The 27,514-nt window shown below is 37.4% G+C and overlaps 1 protein-coding gene and 1 long non-coding RNA gene across 2 annotated transcripts in view; both read right to left on the reverse strand.

Moving 5' to 3' along the window:
* LOC116724487 (NLR family CARD domain-containing protein 3-like) overlaps nucleotides 1-27,514 on the reverse strand; it is a 638,369-nt gene that overhangs the window by 214,314 nt on the left and 396,541 nt on the right. The gene's annotated exons all lie outside the window — the stretch shown is intronic.
* On the reverse strand, nucleotides 13,825-19,585 carry LOC116724706 (uncharacterized). Its single transcript, XR_004340260.1, has 2 exons — nucleotides 19,449-19,585; nucleotides 13,825-15,213 (listed from the first exon to the last, which is right to left on the reverse strand). It is a non-coding gene; the product is annotated as an uncharacterized LOC116724706 (long non-coding RNA).

Consider the following 27,514-nt stretch of genomic DNA (forward strand, 5'->3'; position numbering starts at 1 on the left):
TATTATTATTTATTGCCATATTTGCTGCTTTGCTCTTTTGCCTTTGTTTTTATTTTTTCCCTATTTTTTTTCTTCTGTTTTTTTATTTTACTCCAGTTTTTTCTTTATGTTTCTTTATTTTTTTTATTTCTTATTTTTTTCCTTTCTTCTAGTTTTTTCTTTTTCTCCATATTTGTTATATGTCCTTCTTTTTCTTTATTTTCTTTTTTCTTTTTCATCAAATTTCTTTTTTTGTTTATTTTTTCTTCTTTATTTTCCTTTTTCCAGTTTTCCTTCATATTTTCTTTTCCTAGATTTGCTTAAAAACTTTTTTATCATCGTTCTTAATTCTCATATTCTTGTTTTTCTTTAAAAGATGTAAATTTTCAGAAGTAATTATGAGTTTTGATGCATCACAAACAGCAACTTGTTTATTTAATAGGAAAATTAAAACTTGTTCAACTAATCATGGATCCTTTTATTAAAAAATGAGAGCAAAGACAAGACGGTGCAACCAAAGACACCACTGGAAGTTATTTTAACCTTTTATTACAGCTGAGAGACGAAGTTACATCAAAACAATCCGATAAATTCATAATTCATCAGAATAATCAACAGACTGATTGATTACTGCAGTAGTTATTAGTTGGACCCTTTCTATAAATGTTTATTTTGGCGTTCATTTGGGACAAAGAGAAGACAGCTTCTGAAATAATTTACAAAACTCTAACATTTCTCTGTCTGCTTTTCTAACCAAGCGACCAGACGGAGATTTTAAAAAAGCAGCAAAAGCAAATGAGGTGAATCAGCATTGCTGCAACTGATGATGTCATCCAAGACATGCTAGCGCAGAATATCGTTTCTGCTGCCTGGAAATTGAGCTGGTTTTCATTCCAGTCATCAGACAGTCATACAGCAACAATCTTCAGTCAGATTCCTCCTCAGATTCACTGCAACAGTGACTGCTACTGGAGATCTTTACTACCCACAGCATCACTTAGAAGATACTTGAGTTAACATTTAATTTCCCTTTGAGATAAATAAAGCCCATTTATGTTGAATTTGCAGGTATTTTTGGATCTCCAATATTCTGATCACTCTGACATTTTCAGCTATTTGCTTTATTTAGAAATCCTCAAAGTGGAGGAAGTTTTCAGTTGGTATGAGTGAAAGTCAAACCCTTTGTACATGTTGAGCGCACGTACACCAAAATGTTCCATGAGTAAATAAACATAAATAGAAAGAAATCTCAAGACACACATTTTAATTTGATCCTTAAAATATCCGTCCACCCACCATTTTTCGAAAACTAGCTAAAAAAAGTGTGATAGTTTCAGTCCCCGTCTGCCCTCAGCGTCTCTCCCGCCTCCCTTCCTGCCCACTTCGTGTTTTGCACACACACCTACACACCTCTTCCACTTTTCCCCCTACTTCTGAAGAAAACTGCAACATGCAAATTGGTGCTTTTTATTCATGCCGGGTCACTCCCACACAGGGATTTTTAACTAAATAACTTCAAACAACAAAAAGTGAGAAGTCCTGAATGCAGAAGCAGGAAGGAAGTGGTGTGAACTGTACCCATGATGCTTCATCTGCAGCAAACCGAACCGAACTGGCAGAATGTCACTGACGCCTGGTTACTGTTTGTTACCAAATTACATCAGAGGGGATGTACAAACAATAAATAACTACACCATGAAACACTGTATAAAATAGAGTTATTTTTACTCCTCTAATAAATCTTTTCTCCAACATGTTTAAAACTAAAGCAGCAGGTTTTCATCCTCTATTCATCCATTCATAAGATAATTCAAAGTTCTCTAAGTAAAAATTAAGAGAAATTTAGATTAAAAAACTAAATTAAAGTTTGAAAAATATATAATATTTCAATCTGATGTTGAAATATAATTTGAAACTGTAATGTTTTCAGCCCTGATTTCTCAGGTTTCCAGAATGAACAAACTGGATGAAATTCAAAACTGCAACATTTGTTACATTTTCAGCTGGTTCTCTTTCTCTCTGCTCTGAGTCAAACAATCCAAACCCTTTGAGCAACCTGTTCCCCTCTTCGCCTGTGGGGGCGCAGCACCAGGAACCACTGAAGGAACCGACACAAAAACCTCTGAAGAAGACAACTTCCTTCTTCACCGAATTAAAACAAAAACGGAGCGGCGTCACATTTTAGTGGTTGGAGTTTTTCTCTTTTGTCTTTGGCTAAAATCCACACAACCCATTTCTTCGTTAGCTCCAGATTAGCTAAACGCAGCTACTGTCTAACGAACCAAACCCTTCAAAAACCTGTTCTCCTCCTTGCCTGTGGGGGCGCTGCACCAACAGCCACACAAAATGTAAACAAATGAAGAGGCGTCAGATTTTAGTGGAGGATTTCTCTTTTGTCTTTGGCTGGAGATCATGAGCCAAATCTCCCGCTAGCGCTAGGCTAGTGCTTTTGGTTGTATTTACCCAGAATGCCTTGCGCTGCACTCCACCTCCTGCTTTTGGAACGATCTCCAATCCACTTCCATTTGTACCAGATTTAACTCCAACCGAACCCAAACAGAGGTTTGTAGGACCAGAGTTCACTTTTTAGGACTTTCTATAAAAATGAACTGGAGTTTTATTAAAGTGGACTAAACAGGCCTGGTGTGAATGCACCCATATGTCTGTGTCACATATCAAATGAACTGCATGAAAACCTGATTTAAAGGAAACATAATTTCTGTGCAGGATGATGTGAAACTCTGAGCTGTTTCCTGTTTCCATGAGAAATGTTTTATTTTAAAGTGATGCTAAGGATCTTTAGAAACACATTGTGTCATTGTCCAGATTTATCTCTGAGTCGTTGATTGCACCAGTCGTTTTTACACATTATGCAGTATTTTTATGAGTGCTGATCTAAAGCTTTGCATTTTCAGGAAACAAAGCTATAATTTCTGTTTTATTTGCCGTAAACTGGTTCTGACTCAACAGAAGGTGATCATGTGTCATCAGGTTACATGTCTTAAAATCTGATGTATTAATCTGAGCTGGACATAAAACCAAGACAAAGTTTCTGATGAAATGATCAGAAATCTGACTGGAAAGCATCAGAAAATAAGGAGTACATTAATTTTTTATGCTTGTTCAATGGTCTTTGACAAGACTGTTAAGTCAGATATTAGCTGTTAATTCTTTTCATGAAAACATTCAGGTTACACTTTGTGAAAATAAAGCTACTAAACTCCTAAATTAGTCTTTTAGGAGGAATTTTTTTTTTTTAGCAAATAAAAGATTATTTACTGGCAAGGAGAGTCAAAAAGGTCCAAACAAGATTTACGTTGTTTATCAAAACACTCTGGACTTTGAGATATTTTCTGTTAAGTGTTTAAAACTTTTAAAAATATTTCATCAATATCTCAAATGCTTAAACTCAGAGAAAATACCACAACGTGACAATTTCATTGAGCCTGAAAATCCTAATAATTAGCTTCATAGGTTAGCACTAGCTAGTAGAGGACAGCAATAGCAGAGTCAGGTTAGCATTAGCATGCTGGCCATCTCAGTTTTGTTAAATGTCTCTACTACACTTTTAATGTTCTTAGTGGATAAAACTTTACATTAAAATGTTTGCATGTACAAAGATGCACATATGTAGTTTTCACATTGTTTAGCATGTTTAGTCGATGATGTGTGCACTAACACCTACACGTCCTCACTGCTAAACATAAACTAGCTATAAATGCAATGCATTAACCAGCAAATCTAATTTAAGCACTGAGCTCAGGGAGGTAAAGAAATAGACATTTTAAATGTTGCTGAGAATCAATTTGTCTAAGTTTTCCCACCGTTGGAAACAGATTTTGGAAGGTTTGCAGATGTGCAACATTTTTCAGTTCCTCCACAAATCCAGCTCTGGATTTTGTTAATGCTCCCCCCACACATTTCAGATATTTATTATTATTAATAAAAATTAAAACCATGAACCATTTGATACAAACATGCACGACTTTTTGTTGGTTTATCATTAAAAAATTCCAATAAATTTCAGATAAATCTGCAGTTGTTGAGTGAAAGAAAGAAAGAAGAAAGTTGAACCTTCAGATTTTCTTTTCTCAACTTTCGGCTCCTTAGAACAAACATGCAGAGCAGGAAAAGTTGTCCAACATTTACATTCAAGTAAAAGTAGAAATACTTCCATGTATTTTTACTCAAGTAAAAGTAAAATGTAATCGTCCAAGAAATTATTCAATAGTAAAAAGAAATTTGGTAATAAATCTGCTCAAGTACTGAGCAACCGATGAAATTATCGATCATTTAATAATTAAAAATTACATCATCAGACGGACCAAAATATAAAGTTAAGTGGAAATTTTGGTATTTTAAGAACCAACAAAAAGAAACAAAAAGAATAACAGTCAGGCAAAAGAAAAAATTTCCAAATCAATTTATTTCAATAAAAACAAACTCATGAAACTTTAAAAAAAACTGCAGGTGTGTCTCTGACTGGTGAGAGAATCCAGAAATTTTATTCAAGTAAGAATAGATACTTCATAATAAAAGTACTCAAAGTACAGCATAGTAAAAAAACTCCTAAAAGTCATTTTTTTCCAAAAAGTTACTCCAGTAAATGTAACCAGTTACTAGACAAACTGCAACCATGAGAGTCGAAAACGTCTCGAAGATGCAAAGTTTATCCTGAAACTGCAACCAAAACTTTAAAGTACAGTAAACGATCTGCAAGAATTAAAGCGTGAAAACAGGAATGCACTGAGGAGAGAAAACAAATCTTTTCTGAAAACTGAAAGTTCCTGCGACGAAAAGCGGCGACCATGAGAGAGGAAGACGTGAGTCAGAGAAGAAGAGTCGCAGCGACAATCGGCTGTTTGCTGCTGCGGTTCAGCCGCTTCCTGTCACAGACAATAATAGCTCCGCGTGTTCCTCTCTGCGAGAAGCGTGGGCGAAGCTACACGTGGGCCAGCTGCCTCACACTGACACTGCAGGGGAAACAGCAACATCCCCTTTAATAAATTATCACACGAACACAAAGAGAAACCTGCAGGCGGGAACGTCTGACTGCTCAGTTTACTCTGAAATTGTCTTTTTCTGCAGATATGAGTGTTTAAAGCTGCTTTTTTCTCCAGAAGAAGATCTCAGGATGAGATGCTGGTAATAAATTGTTGTTGTTGAACTCCAACACCTGTTGCACCACATTCTGTGACCACAGGAGGCGCTGCTGCAGCTTTACACCTCACTTTGCCATATCTGTGGTCACAGAAAATGATAGTGCTTATTACATATTGTGACCAATCAATAAAGTATCAATCAGAAGTGCTTTACATAATAAAAAGACAACACCACACAGTAATCCAATAAAAATAAAAAGATATTTACACTGCAGTTATTTTTAGTTTAGTTTCTTCTTAGTGCTCTTAAAATAAGACAAAACTAACTTACAAGTAACTTTTTAGCAAGATGTAGGAGATTATTTTAAGTCAATAATTTGTTAACATTCATTAAAATGTTCTAGTTCAATTGGCAAATTATTTTATGTATAACAACATTTTTCTGATGTTATACTTGAAATAATCTGTCAATAAACAAGTAAAATAATTTTTTTTTAATCAATTTCAAAGAATCATTGACCTAAAACCAATTCCTATATCTTGCTGAAAAGTTAGTTGGTGTGCTAATAAGAAACTGGACTAAAATAATAGGTAAGATTTTGTGTTTTTACAGTGTAATATGTGATTTTTAATGTTCATCTAGAATTAGAACTGGGTAAATGCAAAATGTATCTTTATTTTGTACAGTTTTGGCTTAATTGCAGCTCTGATTGTGTTGTTTTTCAGGTGACAGTTATTTCAAGAATCGATTAATTGCGATTAATCAGATTAATCGTTTCATCCACTTGCAGGATTATTGCAAACAAACATTGGGATTTTCTCTCAGTGCAGCCTGCAGGATGCTGCCTCTGCTGCGTTTCGTCCTCCTGTGAACATGGAAACACTCAGAACCACAAACACATCCTCACATAAACCTGTCCTCCCCCCACCCACTGCGCTGACCTTCAAACACGACATCAGAACCAAATAAAAACACTAAACCATGCAACTCTAAATGCAGCTGCTTCCATTTTTACACCTGACTCAGTTTTTCCTTCGCTTCCTGGCGGTTCATTCAAAGGTCAAAGCATCTGCATATATAGGAGTCAGAAAGTAACAGAAAATATCACTGTAAAAATGTTTACAGTACTTGATTAGTTTCAATGAATTCATCTGCAAAGACAGGAAGTCTGCAGACATGACAAGATTGATTAAAAATATCAGTCAAACTAAAATTAGATCGAACCTTTTGAGCTTTGGCAGCTAGTTTTCCCAGATCTTTTCAAAGTCTGCAATTGTTTTTTTCAAAATTTTCTACAAATTTTACTTTGATTTTCTAATATTTTACAATTTTTTTTCTTAAAACCTAAAAAACATTATATTCCTCCCAAATAAAATCAGAAAAATACATAAGAAAGCAAAACATGAAAAAAAATCCTAACTATTTTTAATTTCTCATTCTGGATTTCATCATTTTATGATAATATGATTGATAACTAAACCTGTAATAACACTTTGTTGTTGTTGTTATTGTTGTTGTTTTGTTACTCAGTTCCAGGTGTTTTGTGACCTCAGTGGATTTGTAATGACCTAAAACCAGAAATTACTCAACAGGCTAAGAAACCCAAAAGGAAACCACCTTTGTTTAAAAATACTGTAGAGGGGAAAATTTCCTTCATAAAGGAACTTTATAAACATATAAACTCTTAAAGTGACTTATTTGAAAACAGAATTCATGTTTTTATCAAATAGAGTCTAAATTATGATCTTTATTTACTCCGTTTTTTTTGGTTATTTATCCCGGAATCCCAGATCCAATCCAATGATCCGGAATGATCTGTTGCCCCCTGGTGGAAATTAGAGGCAATTGCTCCTTTTTCAAACATTTAATTTCAAAGTTAGAAGTTGAAAAACAGCTCCATCTAACGGTCGCACAAAGAAATACACAACTTTATGGCTTCTTTAAGAAGGCCAGTTAATTTTTTTATAATAATTACTACAGTCATGGTCAAAACTAAGTATATCCTCAAAACATCCTCATGAAAACTTTATCAACCTGCCTCTGATTTCACCGCAGTCCTTCTACTTCCTGGTTCTGTTGCTCTGAAATAAAACACTACAACCCAGGTGACCTGTGACGTCATCAGTTACGCAACATCCGTCACATTTACTTTCGATTTGAATTCACTAGCTAAAGTGCGACTCCAGTCCGGTTGTTGTTTCTATTTGTTGTTCAGATTTTCTTCATCAACTCTTTAGATCATTTGAACAAACTGTAAGTTTATGTTTTCTATTTGGACTTTGTCTTCAGGAACTTTCATATTTCTGTGTAATCTCTGATGTTTGGAGAACAGCTTCACTTCTGATTTCAGCTCAAAGTTTTATCTCTGCTGTTTGAAAGTTAATCTGCAGGATCATTAGATTACAAATGAACTGAAATCAAACAACATGACGAACAGCTGATGGTTCTTTGTTTTCTCTGAACAACCTGCTTCATGATTTTATTTCCAGGAATAAAATTTTGGCCAGAACAGCTTCCTGCTGCATCCTTTCAAAATAAAAATATATATATTATTATGATTATTATTATAATAAAATATTAATATAGAAATGTGTTCAGTACAGTCATATTATTGAATAATTAATCTTTGACGGTGCTGATAATCCACTTGTTGAGATTAATAATTAACGAACTAAGATACTTCCTGTTGTTCAGGTTGAATCAGTGAATGTAAATGTTGCTCCATGTCTCCATCTAGTGGACTGATAGTAGAAGTGCAGCAGCTGATGGCAGCTTCCTCTGCCTCTCTGCTGTCTGACTGCATTCACCTGATACTGATATGAAGCAGAGAAGAAGAGCCAATCAGAGGAGGAGCAGCTGATCTTTTTCCAGCTCTAATGATGTAAAGGATGATCAGAGTTGATGTGCAGATGAATGATGTGTGTTTCCTCTGCAGGTGAAGGTAGAAAGTGTGTGTGAGCTGATGTGAATTCAGCAGCATGGATCAGTGTGAGGACAGAGAGGAGGGAGTCCCTCCCTCTAAAACCACTCTGTGTGGGGAAGATGAGAGCCAGAGCAAAGGTCAGAGGTGAGGTCACCATCTCTAACTGTCCACAGCCCTTTTCACACAGCGTTCACTATATCAGGCCAGAACAGACGTGGTGATGAAGCTGTTGCTGCTCCTCTTTGCTGCTTCATCCAGACTGAACAGATTAAGTTTTAATCATCATGTTTCTGTCAGGATCCATCAGAGACGCAAACCAGAACCAGAATCAGAACCAGAACCCAGCTGTGTGTCCTTTAAGAGCAACAGGTCAAAGGGTTATATCCTTGACTTTAAATCTGCTGGATCTCCACCATCAGAGAGGTGAGATGTTTCTAATTGCTGTAAGTGTGGAAACTGAACCAGTATGAACTCAGATGTTCCCAGTTATACCTACCTACCCACCTATCTATCTCTCTATCTATCTAAATTACCCCCCAGATAGGGCATTCCTTAGTATGTCATTTCCTTTAACCTTAGATTTGCATGCGTGTACTCTGTGTGTGCATTTTGTATATACAAGTATGCAAATACCTAAAAGAGAGAGGAAAACACAGAATTATTTATTCTCAACAGGATTTCCAGGATACATTTTAAAAACTCTCATAACACCCAAGGGAGGACCGCACATTGGCGTACACCCACATATTTCAATGAATCAATCAATTTTCTTTATAAAACACCCTTAATATTAAAAGCAGCTCAAAGTGCTCAGTCCTCCTTCATGTCCACATCAACTCAGATCTAGTCATCAGAACCTGATGGATGTCCCACATTGTCCTGAAGACCTGTGTGGACAGAGCCTTCATTTCCACTGTCCCCAAGCTCTGGGAAACTGTCTCCACCAGCATCAGATCTGCTGACAGTGTCGACTGTTTGAAGTGTAACATCAACTTTTTTTTACGTCTACTGAGTGATTCTGGTGTTACTGTAATTCACAGGTGTGAAATCTCCAGTCCTCAAGGGCTGGTGTCCTGCAGTTTTGAGAGGTGCCACAGCTACAAAACACTGGAATGAATTGACTTAATTACCTCCTGTGTAGATCAGTTCTCCGGAGCCTTAATGACCTAATTATTCCGTTAAGGTGTGGTGCAGCAGAGGCACATCTAAAAGTTGCAGGATACCGGCCCTTGAGGACTGGAGTTTGACACCCCTGCTGTAATTCATTTTCCTCTTTCTAACTCCTTTGTCTTGTGTTCATGTGATTCTCTGATTTTCTGCTTCAAGTATTTTTAGAGTGAAACTCTTGGTGATTTACTCTGTGAATACTGCTGGATGAATATTTCCTGACTTCCTAATTGTCCCTGGTTCCTCCACAGAGTGGACCAGCAGAGCTCAGAGGTTCCCAAGGGTCCATCTGCCCAGCAGCAACAAACACAGCTGGACTCTATATTGATGGTCTGTAAATGAAAAAATAACTACTATTCCATGAGTTCTGTTCAAAGTCATCTTCATGCTGCACTTTGTAGAGCAGAGGACTGTCAGTCTGTCCAACATCCATCTGGTGTTTGGCTCCATAATTTCACTCTGATGTTTCCTTCATCTAATATTCTGTTCCAGCTGCTGGAGGACAACATTGTCACTTTTGTGAAGAATGAGCTGAAGAAGATAAAGAAGGTTCTGAGTCCAGATTACCCAGAATGCTCAGAGAGTCAGAAAGAGGATGAGGTGTTGGGAGGTGAGGAAGAAGAACAGAGGAGGAGCAGCAGAGAGGCACTGATGAAGATCACACTGAACGTCCTGAGGAGGATGAAGCAGGAGGAGCTGGCTGACCGTCTGCAGAGCAGTAAGAGGATTTCTACAAAGATTTAACCTGATGGATAAATCACACATTTACTGATGTATGAAGAGATGGAATCAAATTTACTCTAACCTCTTCAGAATATGATTTTTATTCGTTCCTGATTTTATTTTTTATGTTTATTTAGAACATCTTGCTGCAGTTTGTCAACATAAACTTAAATCTGGTCTGAAGAAGAAGTTCCAGTCTGTGTTTGAGGGGATTGCTAAAGCAGGAAGTCCAACCCTTCTGAACCAGATCTACACAGAGCTCTACATCACAGAGGGAGGGACTGGAGAGGTCAATGATGAACATGAGGTCAGACAGATTGAAACAGCATCCAGGAAACCACACAGACCAGAAACAACAATCAGACAAGACGACATCTTTAAAGTTCCACCTGGAAGAGATCAACCAATCAGAACAGTGATGACAAAGGGAGTGGCTGGCATTGGGAAAACAGTCTTAACACAGAAGTTCACTCTGGACTGGGCTGAAGACAAAGCCCACCAGAACATCCAGTTCATATTTCCATTCACGTTCAGAGAGCTGAATATGCTGAAAGAGAAAAAGTTCAGTTTGGTGGAACTTGTTCATCACTTCTTTAGTGAAACCAAAGAAATCTGCAGCTTTGAACACTTCCAGGTTCTGTTCATCTTTGATGGTCTGGATGAGAGTCGACTTCCGCTGGACTTCCACAACAAGGAGATCCTGACTGATGCTACAGAGTCCACCTCAGTGGACGTTCTGCTGACAAACCTCATCAGGGGGAAACTGCTTCCCTCTGCTCTCCTCTGGATAACCACACGACCTGCAGCAGCCAGTCAGATCTCTCCTCAGTGTGTTGGCATGGTAACAGAGGTCAGAGGGTTCAATGACCCACAGAAGGAGGAGTACTTCAGGAAGAGATTCAGAGATGAGGAGCAGGCCAGCAGGATCATCTCCCACATGAAGACATCACAAACCCTTAACATCATGTGTCACATCCCAGTCTTCTGCTGGATCACTGCTACAGTTCTGGAGGATGTGTTGGAGACCAGAGAGGGAGGAGAGCTGCCCAGCACCCTGACTGAGATGTACATCCACTTCCTGGTGGTTCAAACCAAAGTGAAGAAGGTCAAGTATGATGGAGGAGCTGAAACAGATCCACACTGGAGTCCAGAGAGCAGGAAGATGATTGAGTCTCTGGGAAAACTGGCTTTTGATCAGCTGCAGAAAGGAAACCTGATCTTCTATGAATCAGACCTGACAGAGTGTGGCATCAATATCAGAGCAGCCTCAGTGTACTCAGGAGTGTTCACACAGATCTTTAAAGAGGAGAGAGGTCTGTACCAGGACAAGGTGTTCTGCTTCATCCATCTGAGTGTTCAGGAGTTTCTGGCTGCTCTTCATGTTCATCTGAAATTCATCAACTCTGGTGTCAACCTGATGGAAGAAACACAAACACCTAAGAAGTTTTTATTATTTAATAAACCTAAAATAATTTCTCTCCATCAGAGAGCTGTTGACCAGGCCTTACAGAGTCCAAATGGACACCTGGACTTGTTCCTCCGCTTCGTCCTGGGAATTTCACTGCAGACCAATCAGAGACTCCTACATGGTCTACTGACACAGACAGGAAGTAGCTCACAGACCAATCAGGAAACAATTCAATACATCAAGAAGATGATCAGTGAGAATGTGTCTGCAGAGAAAAGCATCAATCTGTTCCACTGTCTGAATGAACTGAATGATCGTTCTCTAGTGGAGGAAATCCAACAGTCTCTGAGTTCAGGACGTCTCTCCACAGATAAACTGTCTCCTGCTCAGTGGTCAGCTCTGGGTTTCATCTTAGTGTCATCAGGAAAATATCTGGATGTGTTTGACCTGAAGAAATATTCTGCTTCAGAGAAGGTTCTTCTGAGGCTGCTGCCAGTGGTTAAAGCCTCCAACAAAGCTCTGTAAGGATACAGATTGTTACTGCATTTATTTTTGATAAAAATCTGTCAATGATGAGATAAATATTGAGTCATGCTTTATCAGTTTGTTTACTCGTGCATTGTCTCCTCAATATTGGCCACTAGGAGATGATAAGTAAAAGAGAGAGCAGCTATCATAGGTGACTATTCATAATGCTCAGCAGCAGAAATATTTTTTTCTATTGAAGCTGACACAGGATTAATGCAGTTCATTATAGAAATTGTTTCTCTTGCCAGCGTCTTTACTGGCTGCTGTGTTGCAGTCTTTTAAGGCGGGAGGCCCAACTATAGTATAAACCAGTTCACAATACATGTATCATAAAGATGTGGAAAATATTGTAATTCTTCAATCTGTGCAAAAAGAATATAACTGACTGGAACAAAAAGCATAAATTTTGAAGAAATATTTAATATTTTTCTCCCTGTCTCCTCAGATTGAGTGACTGTAACCTCTCAGAGAGAAGCTGTGAAGCTCTGTCCTCAGTTCTCAGCTCCCAGTCCTCCAGTCTCAGAGAACTGGACCTGAGTATCAACAACCTGCAGGATTCAGGAGTGAAGCTTCTCTCTGCTGGACTGAAGAGTCCAAACTGCAACCTGGAAACTCTCAGGTAAAATGTTCTCAATCCTGGTGAAACCAGTTTTCTGTCCATTACCTGCTGCTATAGATGATGTAAATGTTATTTCAATAGTAGAGGATTAAAATTAAAAATGTCTGACTGTGATGAGGCTCATCATGCTAAGTCTTGACACATAAACTCAGCTGGTTTTCATTTACTCAAGGCTGAAAGAACCAAAAAGAGAGGTATTTAGAAAGGTTGGGATCAGGCTTTAACTGTTAGTGTCACACTGGATCCTTGACAGATTACTGAATCCTAGGTACACAAGGAAACATTATTGCAGATTCTTCCTCCAACCGGTTGTTAGACTTTCTCGTCCCTTCTACAAGTGATAAATGTTGATTTTTATTATTTACAGAATGAAATAAAGTTTTATTACCATTTTATGATATTAATATCATAATTAATATAATTTCTTGAGAGTTTGCCTCCCGTGAAAATAAATAGTTCAGACCTTGGTCTCTACCTCAATGTTCTCATATTCTCATCATGTGATGAACTGTGTGTCTGCAGCTTATCAGGCTGTTTGGTCTCAGAGGAAGGCTGTGCTTCTCTGGCCTCAGCTCTGACCTCCAACCCCTCCCATCTGAAAGAGTTGGACCTGAGCTACAATCATCCAGGAGAATCAGGAGTGAAGCTGCTGTCGGCTGGACTGAAGGATCCACACTGGAGACTGGAAGCTCTCAGGTATGGAGGAACCTGCTGCAGGAGCAGATAAGGTCTGATAGAGGAGGAAGAGGGAGAAATGTCTTTAGTCAGTCTGCTGGGAAACATTTAGTTTCAAGCTAAATGTGTTGAAATATTTTGTCTGAAACTGCAGTATTGACAAATGAATGAATAACATGGTGAAAATATAACTTCACATTCTGAAACTGCTTCTGTCTCTTATGACAGTTAAATAAATCAAATTATTACTGTATTTTAATCCCACCGGCAAAAATTGTGGCCAAACATTTTTTCTAACTTCTAGAAGCTGTAAAATAAATTCTTTTGACTTTTGGCAGCTGCTTAAAGTTTTAAAATAAAATAAAAATGTGTTTGCTCTTACAATATCAATTTCCTGTATCCAGTGTGAAAGGTCACATGACCAGACTCTTTACTTCCTGTGTGTGACGCTGGACATAAATGTTTGTCACAAACCTGTACAAGAGGAAGTCAGTTAAATATTTAAATAAACAAATATGAACAAAATATTTTGAACATATGTTCTTTCAAGTGTCTTCTACTGATATATAAAGAAAATTGTATCCCTTCATTCATCTCTTGATCATAAGAAGAGTGAATGTAAGTATAGCAACAATTGTTGCCTCTAGCATAATACATAGACAGCACTATGCTAGGTGTCCATTGGTTTGCTATTCTATATGCCTTGTTTCCTCACAGCTTAAAACCATCAGATATTTTAGCTCTTCTAGACCTGAAGGAACCTCAAAATGATGTTTTCTACATCATTGTCATTCCCACAGTTGAACCCCTCCCCAAATCACCTCCCAAAACCTGATCCTTTCCACAAAGTGGGTCTTTGCACTGAATGAAGCTACAAGATGATGCCACGCCTGAAACTAGTTTAGGACAGAACAAAGGTGTAGTTCTTGGTCTGGTGGAACAGGGAAAATGTTCTCCAAGATTCACATTTATTCATTCTAACATTTTCACCTGACCTTGCCCCATTGATGAAATGACCAAATGAGGTCAAAGGTCACTCTGCAAATTGAGACAATGACATCTGCAGGATGTGGAATTGAATCTTTATGTATCTAGAATATTTCTGAACACTCTTGTAACCATTCTTTGTTATAATGGGTTTTGCATGTCATAATTTTTCTTATTTTTTATATGTATAAATAGGATATATTTGTGTAATTCAGACTATGCAGTTTTCCATTGGCAACAATTGTTGCTGAGTATATAACCAACATTTTCAGCAACATAACCAAAATAAAATGTATTAATTCTACAGATGCTCCGATCAGGTTTATTGCTGCCAATTCTGATACCGATCAGCCATGAGGTCGATCTCTGCCAATCACCTGAATTGGTTGTTTATTTTATAGTTATAAATGATACTATGTGATCTGGCAAAATTAAAAAATTATCTGGTTATAAATTAACCTAATTAACATAAACATGCAACATACTTGCAGGCACAATACAGCAGCTACTCAGTCAAAAGAACAAGTGAAAAACCTGCAACCAGTTAAACAACATTTAACAGTAAATAAATCTAATAACACTTATTATATAAAATAATGTCTAGTAAAAGAGGGAAACATTCATTCAAAGTCAAATGCAGGTTGCATCAAAATAAACAATCCTAAGTTACTAAATCCAAACTTCCTGAGAGCAGCTAGCTGATTAATGCTGGTTCTGACTGAGCGGATTAATTCTGCAGAACACAGGAGGAGGGAGAGGAGATCAATTATTATTTATTTGTTTTTTCATAAATTATCTCTCGTTTGGGCATAGGGAAAGCTTTAATATGTGAATTATTTTTGTTGTTGTCATTGTTGTTTCCGTTTCCTGCTGCAGCTTTAAGCAGTGTGAGATTCACTGCAGGTGGAGGTTGAGCGGCGCTACGTCTGTGAAATATTACTACTAGTAGTGAATAGCGGCGGTTCAACAGCGAGAGCAGAACCAAAGTCTTTCACCTCCAGCACAAAGACTTGAATTATTTTTCTGGTTATTTGTTTAACTTTCTCACAGTGATGCTGATCCAGGTGAGTGTTGGTAGTTGAGCTGCTTTACCTGCTTTACCTGCTGCTCTGGATGTCATTTTGTTCCTGCATTGAGCCTCGATGTAGCCAAACTCCATCAAGTTCTTGTTTTTTAAATGTCATGTTAAATTCATTGTGTCGATGCATTTTAACGAGCTTCACTCCCGAGGTAATTTTCCACTGCAACACGAAAACTTCCCCATTCAGTCTCAGAGCTTTATTGTTCAACACGACAGGATTTGTTGCAGCGCAGTGTGAAGGAAAGAGGAGATGAGCTGCAGGCTGAGAAGTGAGATAAATGGGATCGGTTTTGGTGATCATCGATCATACACTTTTTCATGGAAATCGGCCGATTATGATTAGTGGCCGAACAATCGGCCCACCCATAATTAATTCATAAATATGTGTTAGGGAAAAATAAGGAGGGAAATTCATGCACTTATTTTGCAGAACAAACTTTGGGATTAAATGAACTGTACAACTTTGCAAACAGCAGCCCATTAAAACAGTAGGATTCTTTCACATGATGCTTAATGTACCTAGGAAACCAAACCATCTACTGGTATTTACTGATTATTTATCGGTATATTGTTTCCTAGTCTGCTGCTAGCGGGTGATGAGTAAAAGAGAGACCGGCTCTATTCATGATGTTACATGTTGAAGCAGTAGAAATTCTCTTCTTTCTATTGAAACTGTCACTGAATTAATGCAGTTCATTGTAGATTTTAATAGTTCTCTTGCCAGCCTCCTTGTTGCCTGTAGTTCAGTTCTTCAAGGCTAAAGTCCCAACTATAGAATAAACCAGTTCAAAATAAAGATATCATAAAGTTTTAAATAATATGACCTATTCTAAAATCAACCCAAAAAGAAAATAGACTTTAAAGAAACACATACATTTGATGGATTAATAACAGATTTTTCTCTCTGTCTCCTCAGACTGAGTGACTGTAACCTCTCAGAGAGAAGCTGTGAAGCTCTGTCCTCAGTTCTCAGCTCCCAGTCCTCCAGTCTCAGAGAACTGGACCTGAGTAACAACAACCTGCAGGATTCAGGAGTGAAGCTTCTCTCTGCTGGACTGAAGAGTCCAAACTGCAACCTGGAAACTCTCAGGTAAAATGTTCTCAATCCTGGTGAAACCAGATTTCTGTTGTTTACCTGCTTTCAAAGATGATGTAATTATTATTTGTTATAATAATAAATATCTGACTGTGACATGGTTAACCATGCTAAATCTCAACACATAATGTCATGTAGTGGTGGTGAGGCAGACGCAGCAGACCCAGGATGAGATGGTTAATGGTTGATTTAATGATAAACAAACGTCAAAACAGTCCAAAAACACAGGCAGCGCGACTGAGGGGAAGCCAAGGCTCAACGCCGGTAGCAACTGATTTTACGAATGAACACACGAAGGACTGAGCGCACATTAGACAAGGACCTGACACAGACACACAGGTGACACTAAATACACAGGAGGTAATCAGGGAATGAGAAACACCTGGGAGTAATCAAAGGGAGGGCAGAACAACTCGAAGACTCAGGGACACAGAAAACTCTAAATAAATGCACAGAAAAACACAGAACATGACAAATAATGGCTAATTTTCATTTACTCCAGGCTGAAAGAACCAAAAAGAGAGTTATTAAGAAAAGTTGAGGTCAGGCTTCGACTGTTAGTGTAACTCTGGTACTTGACAGATTGTTGCATCCTACTTGAACAAAGGATCATTACTGCAGATCTTTCCAACCAGCAGTTGTCAGACTTTCTCAACCATCATGCGGGAAATGTTGATTTTAATTACCTACAAAAGGAAATACAGTTTTATTAATATTTCATATTATTAAAAGGTTAAGCACCAGCTTCTTGTGTGTTTTCCTCTTGTGAAAACAACCAGTTCAGACTTTGGGTTCTACCTCAATGTTCTCATATTCTCATCATGTGATGAATTGTGTGTCTGCAGCTTATCAGGCTGTTTGGTCTCAGAGGAAGGCTGTGCTTCTCTGGCCTCAGCTCTGACCTCCAACCCCTCCCATCTGAAAGAGTTGGACCTGAGCTACAATCATCCAGGAGAATCAGGAGTGAAGCTGCTGTCGGCTGGACTGAAGGATCCACACTGGAGACTGGAAGCTCTCAGGTATGGAGGAACCTGCTGCAGGAGCAGAGAAGGTCTGATAGAGGAGGAAGAGGGAGAAATGTCTTTAGTCAGTCTGCTGGAAAACATTTAGTTTGAAGCTAGTTAGTTTCCAGTTGAAATATTTTGTCTGAAACTGCAGTATTGATAAATGAATGAATAACATGGTGAAAATATAACTTCACATTCTGAAACTGCTTCTGTCTCTTATGACAGTTAAATAAATCAAATTATTACTGTATTTTAATCCCACCGGCAAAAATTGTTGCCAGACATTTTTTCTAACTTCTCGAAGCTTTAAATGTATTGTTTTGACTTTTGGCAGTTTTAAAATAAAATAATAATGCGTCTGCTCTGAGCTATATCAATTTCCTGTTTCCAGTGTGAAAGGTCACATGACCAGACTCTTTACTTCCTGTGTGTGACGCTGGACATAAATGTTTGTCACAAACCTGTACAAGAGGAAGTCAGTTAAATATTTAAATAAACAAATATGAACAAAATATTTTGAACATATGTTCTTTCAAGTGTCTTCTACTGATATATAAAGAAAATTGTATCCCTTCATTCATCTTTTGATCATAAAAAGAGTGAATGTAAGTATAGCAACAATTGTTGCATCTAGCATAATACATAGACAGCAATATGCTAGGTGTCCATTGGTTTGCTGTTTATTCTATATGCCTTGTTTCCTCACAGCTTAAAACCATCAGATATTTTAGCTCTTCTAGACCTGAAGGAACCTCAAAGTGATGTTTTCTACATCACTGTCATTCCCACAGTTGAACCCCTCCCCAAATCACCTCCCAAAACCTGATCCTTTCCACAAAGTGGGTCTTTGCACTGAATGAAGCTACAAGATGATGCCACGCCTGAAACTAGTTTAGGACAGAACAAAGGTGTAGTTCTTGGTCTGGTGGAACAGGGAAAATGTTCTCCAAGATTCACATTTATTCATTCTAACATTTTCACCTGACCTTGCCCCATTGATGAAATGACCAAATGAGGTCAAAGGTCACTCGGCAAATTGAGACAATGACACCTTTGTTATAATAGGTTGTGCATGTCATAATTTTTCTTATTTCTTTATATGTATAAATAGGCCATATTTGTATAATTCAGACTATGCAGTTTTCCATTGGGAACAATTGTTGCTCAGCATAAAACCAACATTTTCACTAACATGAACAAAATAAAATTTTTGGTTATTAAAAATAACCAAAAATGATAAAAAACTTTCTCGTCCATTCTACAAGGGACGACAAATTTTAGAAATAAATTCTAAAATTTATTTTATTAATAAATTTTATCATCCGTAGAATGATTGGAGCATTCTACAGATGCTCCAATCAGGTTTATTGCTGCCGATACCGATCACCCATTAGGTCGATCTTTGCCGATCACCTGAATTGGTTGTTTATTTTTTTGCTTTAGTTATAAATGATTCTATGTGATCTGGCAAAATTAAAAAAGTATCTGGTAATAAATTAACCTAATTAACATAAACATGCAACATACTTGCAGGTACAATACAGCAGCTACTCAGTCAAAAGAACAAGTGAAAAACCTGCAACCAGTTAAACAACATTTAACAGTAAATAAATCTAATAACACTTATTATATCAAATAATGTCTAGTAAAAGAGGGAAACATTCATTCAAAGTCAAATGCAGGTTGCATCAAAATAAACAATCCCGAGGTACTGAATCCAAACTTCCTGAGAGCAGCTAGCTGATTAATGCTGGTTCTGACTGAGCGGAGTAATTCTGCAGAACACAGGAGGAAGGAGAGGAGATCAATTATTATTTATTTGTTTTTTCATAAATTATCTCTCGTTTGGGCATAGGGAAAGTTTTAATATGTGAATTATTTTTGTTGTTGTCATTGTTGTTTCCGTTTCCTGCTGCAGCTTTAAGCAGTGTGAGATTCACTGCAGGTGGAGGTTGAGCGGCGCTACGTCTGTGAAATATTACTACTAGTAGTGAATAGCGGCGGTTCAACAGCGAGAGCAGAACCAAAGTCTTTCACCTCCAGCACAAAGACTTGAATTATTTTTCTGGTTATTTGTTTAGCTTTCTCACCGTGATGCTGATCCAGGTGAGTGTTGGTAGTTGAGCTGCTTTACCTGCTTTACCTGCTTTACCTGCTGCTCTGGATGTCATTTTGTTCCTGCATTGAGCCTCGATGTAGCCAAACTCCATCAAGTTCTTGTTTTTTAAATGTCATATTAAATTCATTGTGTCGATGCATTTTAACGCGCTTCACTAACGAGGTAATTTTCCACTGCAACACGAAAACTTCCCCATTCAGTCTCAGAGCTTTATAGTTCAACACGACAGGATTTGTTGCAGCGCAGTGTGAAGGAAAGAGGAGATGAGCTGCAGGCTGAGAAGTGAGATAAATGGGATAAATTTTTGGTGATCAGCAACAGGAGACCGTGATCGGCGATCATTCACTTTTTCACGGAAATTGGCCAATTATGATCAGTGGCCGATCAATCAGCACACCTCTAATTAATTAATAAATATCGTGTGTTATGGAGGCTTAAGGAGGGAAATTCATGCACTTATTTTGCAGAAAAAACTTTGGCATTAAATGAACTGTACAACTTTGCAAACAGCAGCCCATTAAAACAGTAGGATTCTTTCACATGATGCTTAATGTACCTAGGAAACCAAACCATCTACTGGTATTTACTGATTATTTATTGGTATATTGTTTCCTAGTCTGCTGCTAGAGGGTGATGAGTAAAAGAGAGACCGGCTCTATTCATGATGTTACATGTTGAAGCAGTAGAAATTCTCTTCTTTCTATTGAAACTGTCACTGAATTAATGCAGTTCATTGTAGATTTTAATAGTTCTCTTGCCAGCCTCCTTGTTGCCTGTAGTTCAGTTCTTCAAGGCTAAAGTCCCAACTATAGAATAAACCAGTTCAAAATAAATGTATAAAGTTTTGAAAAATATGAGCTATTCTAAAATCAGTCCATGAAGAATATTGTTGACTGGAAAGTAACACATACATTTGATGGATTAATAATAGATTTTTCTCTGTGTCTCCTCAGACTGAGTGGCTGTAACCTCTCAGAGAGAAGCTGTGAAGCTCTGTCCTCAGTTCTCAGCTCCCAGTCCTCCAGTCTCAGAGAACTGGACCTGAGTAACAACAAGCTGCAGGATTCAGGAGTGAAGCTTCTCTCTGCTGGACTGAAGAGTCCAAACTGCAACCTGGAAACTCTCAGGTAAAATGTTCTCAATCCTGGTGAAACCAGATTTATGTTATTTACCTGCTTTCAAAGATGATGTAATTATTATTTGTTATAATAATAAATATCTGACTGTGACATGGTTAACCATGCTAAATCTCAACACATAATAATGGCTAATTTTCATTTACTCCAGGCAGAAAGAACCAAAAAGAGAGTTATTAAGAAAAGTGGAAGTCAGGCTTCAACTGTTAGTGTAACTCTGGTACTTGACAGATTGTTGCATCCTAGTTAAACAAAGGATCATTACTGCAGATCTTTCCAAACAGCAGTTGTCAGACTTTCTCAACCATCATGCGGGAAATGTTGATTTTCATTACCTACAAAAGGAAATACAGTTTTATTAATATTTCATATTATTAATATGTTGAGCACCAGTTTCTCGGGTGTTTTCCTCTTGTGAAAACAACCAGTTCAGACTTTGGGTTCTACCTCAATGTTCTCATATTCCCATCATGTGATGAATTGTGTGTCTGCAGCTTATCAGGCTGTTTGGTCTCAGAGGAAGGCTGTGCTTCTCTGGCCTCAGCTCTGACCTCCAACCCCTCCCATCTGAAAGAGTTGGACCTGAGCTACAATCATCCAGGAGACTCAGGAGTGAAGCTGCTGTCGGCTGGACTGAAGGATCCACACTGGAGACTGGAAGCTCTCAGGTATGGAGGAACCTGCTGCAGGAGCAGAGAAGGTCTGATAGAGGAGGGAGAGGGAGAAATGTCTTTAGTCAGTCTGCTGAAAAACATTTAGTATGAAGTTGAATGTGTAGTTTGATAATTAAATATCTAGTCTGCAACCATTTTATTTATAAATGAATGAATAACATGGTGAAAATATAACTTGACATCCTGAAATCACTTCTGTCTCTTATGACAGTTAAATAAATCATATTATTACTGTGGTTTAATCCCACCGGCTAAAATTGTTCCCAGACATTTATTTTAACTTCTAGAAGCTTTAAATGAATTGTTTTGACTTTTGGCAGCTGCTGAAAGTTTTAAAATATAATAATAATGTGTTTAAGCTATATCAATTTCATGTATCCAGTGTGAAAGTTCATATGACCAGACCTCTTTACTTCATGTGTGTGATGCTGGACATAAATAGGAAAGAGATAGATGGAGGTGTTTTAGATAAAGATTTTACATTGTTTGAAATGAAGAGCTTTGATTGGAGTTAAGAATACATCTTCAGGTAAAGATGCTATAAGATGATTGAACAGTTATCAGATGTTGCTAAAGGAGTAGTTTTAAAGTTATACAATAAAATATGGAAACAAGGTGAATTGCCCTCTATTTGGAAACATTCAGTTGTACCAATAGTAAAGCCAGGTAAGGATAAAGTGGAGGTAAAAAGTTATAGGCCTGTAGCGCTTACATCTAATTTATGTAAATTGATGGAGAGAATGATAACTAAGAGATTAATTTATGAAATGGAAAAAAGAGGTCTTTTATCTCCTTATCAGAGTGGTTTTAGGAGTGGACGGACAACTGGTGATCCAATTGTTTGTTTAGAAAATGAAATAAGAAAGGCTCAGGTAAATAAAGAAATTCTCTTAGCTACATTTTTTGATATTGAAAAAACATATGATATGCTTTGGAAGGAAGGTTTATTAATTAAGATGGATAAAATGGGAATAAAAGGGAAGATGTTTAATTAGATTAAGGACTTTTTAAAGAATAGAACAATAGAAGTAAGAGTTGTGGTAAATTATTCAAATATTTATGCCATACAAAATGGAACTCCACAAGGTAGTGTATGTAGTCCATTGCTTTTTAATATAATGATTAATGCTATTTTTTATACCATAGATTTTAGAATCAGTGAAGCATTATATGCAGATGATGGGGCATTATGGGTGAGAGGAGGCAATATTAGTAATTTTAAAAATAGAATGCAATCAGCAATTAATAAGGTTGAAAGATGGTCACATGACTGGGGGTTTCATTTGTCTGTTGAGACGCAAGTAATATGTTTGTCAAGGAAAAGGGTTAATCCTACAGTAGATCTTAGATTATATGGGCATAAATTGAAGCAGGTAAATATTGTAAGGTACCTAGGAGTATGGTTTGATGTAAAATTTTCATTTAAGATACATATACAAAAGATAATTGATAAATGTAAAAGAGGCATTAATATTTTGAGATGTTGGCCAGGGAATGATTGGGGGCGACAAGCACATCTGTGAAAAGATTGTATGATGTTTTAATTCAATCTGTGTTGGACTCTGGATGTATTATTTATAAGTCAGCTGCAACTTCTTTATTAGATTTAGATAGAATCCAAGCTAAAGCCCTCAGGAAATGTTGTGGTGCTTTAAGAACGTCTCCAATTCCTGCTCTTCAGGTGATAACTGGAGAAATGCCTCTGGACTTAAGGCAGATGAAACTCTGAGCAAATTATTGGTTACAATTACAAGGACATGAGGAAAATCACCTACTAAACAGATATTCAGAGAATGTTGGGAGTATGGCCATAACATTAGGAGTTTTGGATGGGAAGGAAATATTTATGCAGATCAGTTGGGGATAAATAATATAGCATGCTGTAAATGTCATGAGGTGGTGAGGCAGACATGGTAGACCCAGGTATAAATGAGAAATGGAGATTTAATGATGAATACTGCTACACAAACAGTCCAAATCCCCGGCAGCACTGCTGAGCGGAAGCTGAGGCTCAACACAGGTAGCAACAGAGAGCACGAATGGACTAACCCGACACACAGCAGAACAGAAGCCAAAATGAGACGAGGACCCGACAAAGACACAGACACACACTAAATACACAGGAGGTAATCAGGGAACGAAACACACCTGGGAACTAATCAAAGGGAGGCAGGACAACACGGAGACTCAGACACACAGGAAACTCAAAATAAACACACAGAAAAACACAGATCATGACAGTAAAACTGTAATTAAATCTAAAATTGCTCCATGGTTATTTGAATTGTCAATAGTAAATTTAGAAACCAAAAAAATAGAGCAGTCCTTTGGAGGTTTGTATCAAATTATTCAGCAGTATTTAGGAATAATGTATGAAAATATGACACAAATATATACAGATGCATCAAAAGAGGAAAATTGTAAAACAGGAGTAGCAGTTTATGTTCCGAAACAAAAAATTTATAAAAAGAACAACGGATAATTTATCAACTTTTTCAGCAAAAATGTTGGCAATTATTTTGGCTTTGCAATGGCTGCTGGAGGTGAAGCCCAGTAAGGTAGTTATCTGTTTAGATTCAATGTCTTGCTTAACCAGTATTATAAGTGGGAAATCTGATAGCAAGATGAAGTTAGTTATTTGATATATAAAGCAACAAAAGATAAATATTCAATTCACATGGATTCCAGCACATAAAGGGATTCTAGGTAATGAAAAAGTAGATAAGTTGGCTAAAGAAGCAGTTAAGGCAAGAGAAATTGAATATGATATCCCACTAAGTAGAGCAGAAATAAAAGTAATTATTAAAGATAAAATAAATAATATATGGCAGGAGAGATGGAATTTAGAAGAAAGAGGAAGGCATTTACATAAAATACAGACGGAGTTGATCATAATAAATAATAGCATAATTAATAGGAGAGAGGAAATATGGATAAACAGGTTGAGGGTTGAGCTTACTAGTTTAAATAGTTGCTTAAAAATAATAGGGAAACATCCATCAGGTGATTGTTGTTATTGCGGGGAAACAGAAGGAGTAGAACAATGTGTTGATTTATTGTAGGAAATATACAAAAGAGAGGAAAGAACTGGAAACGGTAAAGGGGAATTCAGTAATTATGGATAATTTATTATTGAAGCATTGATCACATTACATAATTCAAGCACTTATTAAATATTTAAAAGATACAAAATTAGCTGAGAGGATTTAGTATTATGTGTGTGTGTGAGTGTATAAGTATGAATATAATTTAGTAATTTATTTTTATTCATTTATTTATTTTATTTGAAGATGTATAGTAAAAAATTAATTTCTGTAGTTACATGTCCGTTAAGTTGATGGCGGTAATGCACAAAGTTTGTAAACTGCCATATAACGCAACAGAAGAAGGCTGGTTCTGATTGGCTGGTTCTGACTGAGCGGAGTAATTCTGCAGAACACAGGAGGAGGTAAAGAAGATAGATTATTTATTTATTTTTCATAAATTATCTCTCGTTTGGGTATAGCTTTAATATGTGAATTTTGTTGTTGTCATTGTTGTTTCCGTTTCCTGCTGCAGCTTTAACAGTGTGAGATTCACTGCAGGTGGAGGTTGAGCGGCGCTACGTCTGTGAAATATTACTACCAGTAGAAAATAGCGGTGATTCAACAGCGAGAGCAGAACCAACGTCTTTCACCTCCAGCTCAAAGACTTGAATTATTTTTCTGGTTATTTGTTTAGCTTTCTCACCGTGATGCTGATCCTGGTGAGTGTTGATAGTTGAGCTGCTTTACCTGCTTTACCTGCTGCTCTGGATGTCATTTTGTTCCTGCATTGAGCCTCGATGTAGCCAAACTCCGTCAAGTTCTTGTTTTTTAAATGTCATATTAAATTCATTGTGTCGATGCATTTTAACGCGCTTCACTAACGAGGTAATTTTCCACTGCAACACAAAAACTTCCCCATTCAGTCTCAGAGCTTTATTGTTCAACACGACAGGATTTGTTGCAGCGCAGTGTGAAGGAAAGAGGAGATGAGCTGCAGGCTGAGAAGTGAGATAAATGGGATCGGTTTTGGTGATCATCGATCATACACTTTTTCATGGAAATCGGCCGATTATGATCGGTGGCCGATCAATCAGCACACCTCTAATTAATTCATAAATATCATGTGTTATGAAGAATTAAGGAGGGAAATTCATGCACTTATTTTGCAGAACAAACTTTGGCATTAAATGAACTGTACAACTTTGCCAACAGCAGCCCATTAAAACAGTAGGATTCTTTCACATGATGCTTAATGTACCTAGGAAACCAAACCATCTACTGGTATTTACTGATTATTTATTGATATATTGTTTCCTAGTCTGCTGCTAGCGGGTGATGAGTAAAAGAGAGACCGGCTCTATTCATGATGTTACATGTTGAAGCAGTAGAAATTCTCTTCTTTCTATTGAAACTGTCACTGAATTAATGCAGTTCATTGTAGATTTTAATAGTTCTCTTGCCAGCCTCCTTGTTGCCTGTAGTTCAGTTCTTCAAGGCTAAAGTCCCAACTATAGAATAAACCAGTTCAAAATAAAGATATCATAAAGTCTTGAAAAATATGACCTATTCTTCAATCAGTCCAAGAAGAATATTGTTGACTGGAAAGTAACATACATTTGATGGATTAATAATAGATTTTTCTCTCTGTCTCCTCAGACTGAGTGACTGTAACCTCTCAGAGAGAAGCTGTGAAGCTCTGTCCTCAGTTCTCAGCTCCCAGTCCTCCAGTCTCAGAGAACTGGACCTGAGTAACAACAACCTGCAGGATTCAGGAGTGAAGCTTCTCTCTGCTGGACTGAAGAGTCCAAACTGCAACCTGGAAACTCTCAGGTAAAATGTTCTCAATCCTGGTGAAACCAGTTTTCTATTATTTACCTGCTTTCAAAGATGATGTAATTATTATTTGTTATAATAATAAATGTCTGACTGTGACATGGTTAACCATGCTAAATCTCAACACATAATAATGGCTAATTTTCATTTACTCCAGGCAGAAAGAACCAAAAAGAGAGTTATTAAGAAAAGTGGAGGTCAGGCTTCGACTGATAGTGTAACTCTGGTACTTGACAGATTGTTGCATCCTAGTTAAACAAAGGATCATTATTGCAGATCTTTCTCAACCATCATGCGAGAAATGTTGATTTTTCATTACCTACAAAAGGAAATACAGTTTTATTAATATTTCATATTTGTAATATGTTGAGCACCAGTTTCTTGAGTGTTTTCTTCTCGTGAAAATAACCAGTTCAGACTTTGGGTTCTACCTCAATGTTCTCATATTCTCATCATGTGATGAATTGTGTGTCTGCAGCTTATCAGGCTGTTTGGTCTCAGAGGAAGGCTGTGCTTCTCTGGCCTCAGCTCTGACCTCCAACCCCTCCCATCTGAAAGAGTTGGACCTGAGCTACAATCATCCAGGAGACTCAGGAGTGAAGCTGCTGTCGGCTGGACTGAAGGATCCACACTGGAGACTGGAAGCTCTCAGGTATGGAGGAACCTGCTGCAGGAGCAGAGAAGGTCTGATAGAGGAGGGAGAGGGAGAAATGTCTTTAGTCAGTCTGCTGGGAAACATTTAGTTTGATGATAAATATTTAGTTTGATAATTAAATATCTAGTTTACAACCATTTTATTTATAAATGAATGGAAAACATTTTGAACCCCGTTTGTCTGTTATGACAGTTTAATAGCTCAAATTATCTCTGGTAATTTTATTTGTGTAACTTTGCAAACAGCCGCCCATTAAAACTGTAGGAATCTTTCACATGGTGCTGAATGAACCTGGGAAACCGACCCATCTACTGGAACCACAATGACATGGTAGTCAGAGCAGCAGGGGGCCAAATATAGCTCCATGTGGAACCAAGAGGTTGGAGAGAGAAAATCAGTTTGAAACTGTTTCCTATCAGAGTTCAGTTTGTCTCTCTGTCTTCACAAACCAGGAGCATCATGGGCTGGGCGGGGCTTCCACTGATGGATCTACTGAGGAAATACAAGAAGCTGATTGGCTGATGGACAGGAAGTTAAAAATATGAAGATAAATGACATCATAAAAGTGATATTGTTGGTATTGAAGAGACATGACAAAATGTTTCAGTGAGAGGAAGAAAGGAACAGAAAGATGAGCAACATCTAGAAAAGATGATCTATGTTCAGAGAAACAAGTAGAAGAACTGATCTAGAATATGTAGCAATAGAGACAATAATAAATGAGGTGAAATTAACAATTATGAAAGTTAGATTAGAATCAGTTAATCCAGATTAA

This window comes from Xiphophorus hellerii, chromosome 8 (genome assembly GCF_003331165.1).
Source record: "Xiphophorus hellerii strain 12219 chromosome 8, Xiphophorus_hellerii-4.1, whole genome shotgun sequence".
Classification (NCBI taxonomy): domain Eukaryota; kingdom Metazoa; phylum Chordata; class Actinopteri; order Cyprinodontiformes; family Poeciliidae; genus Xiphophorus; species Xiphophorus hellerii.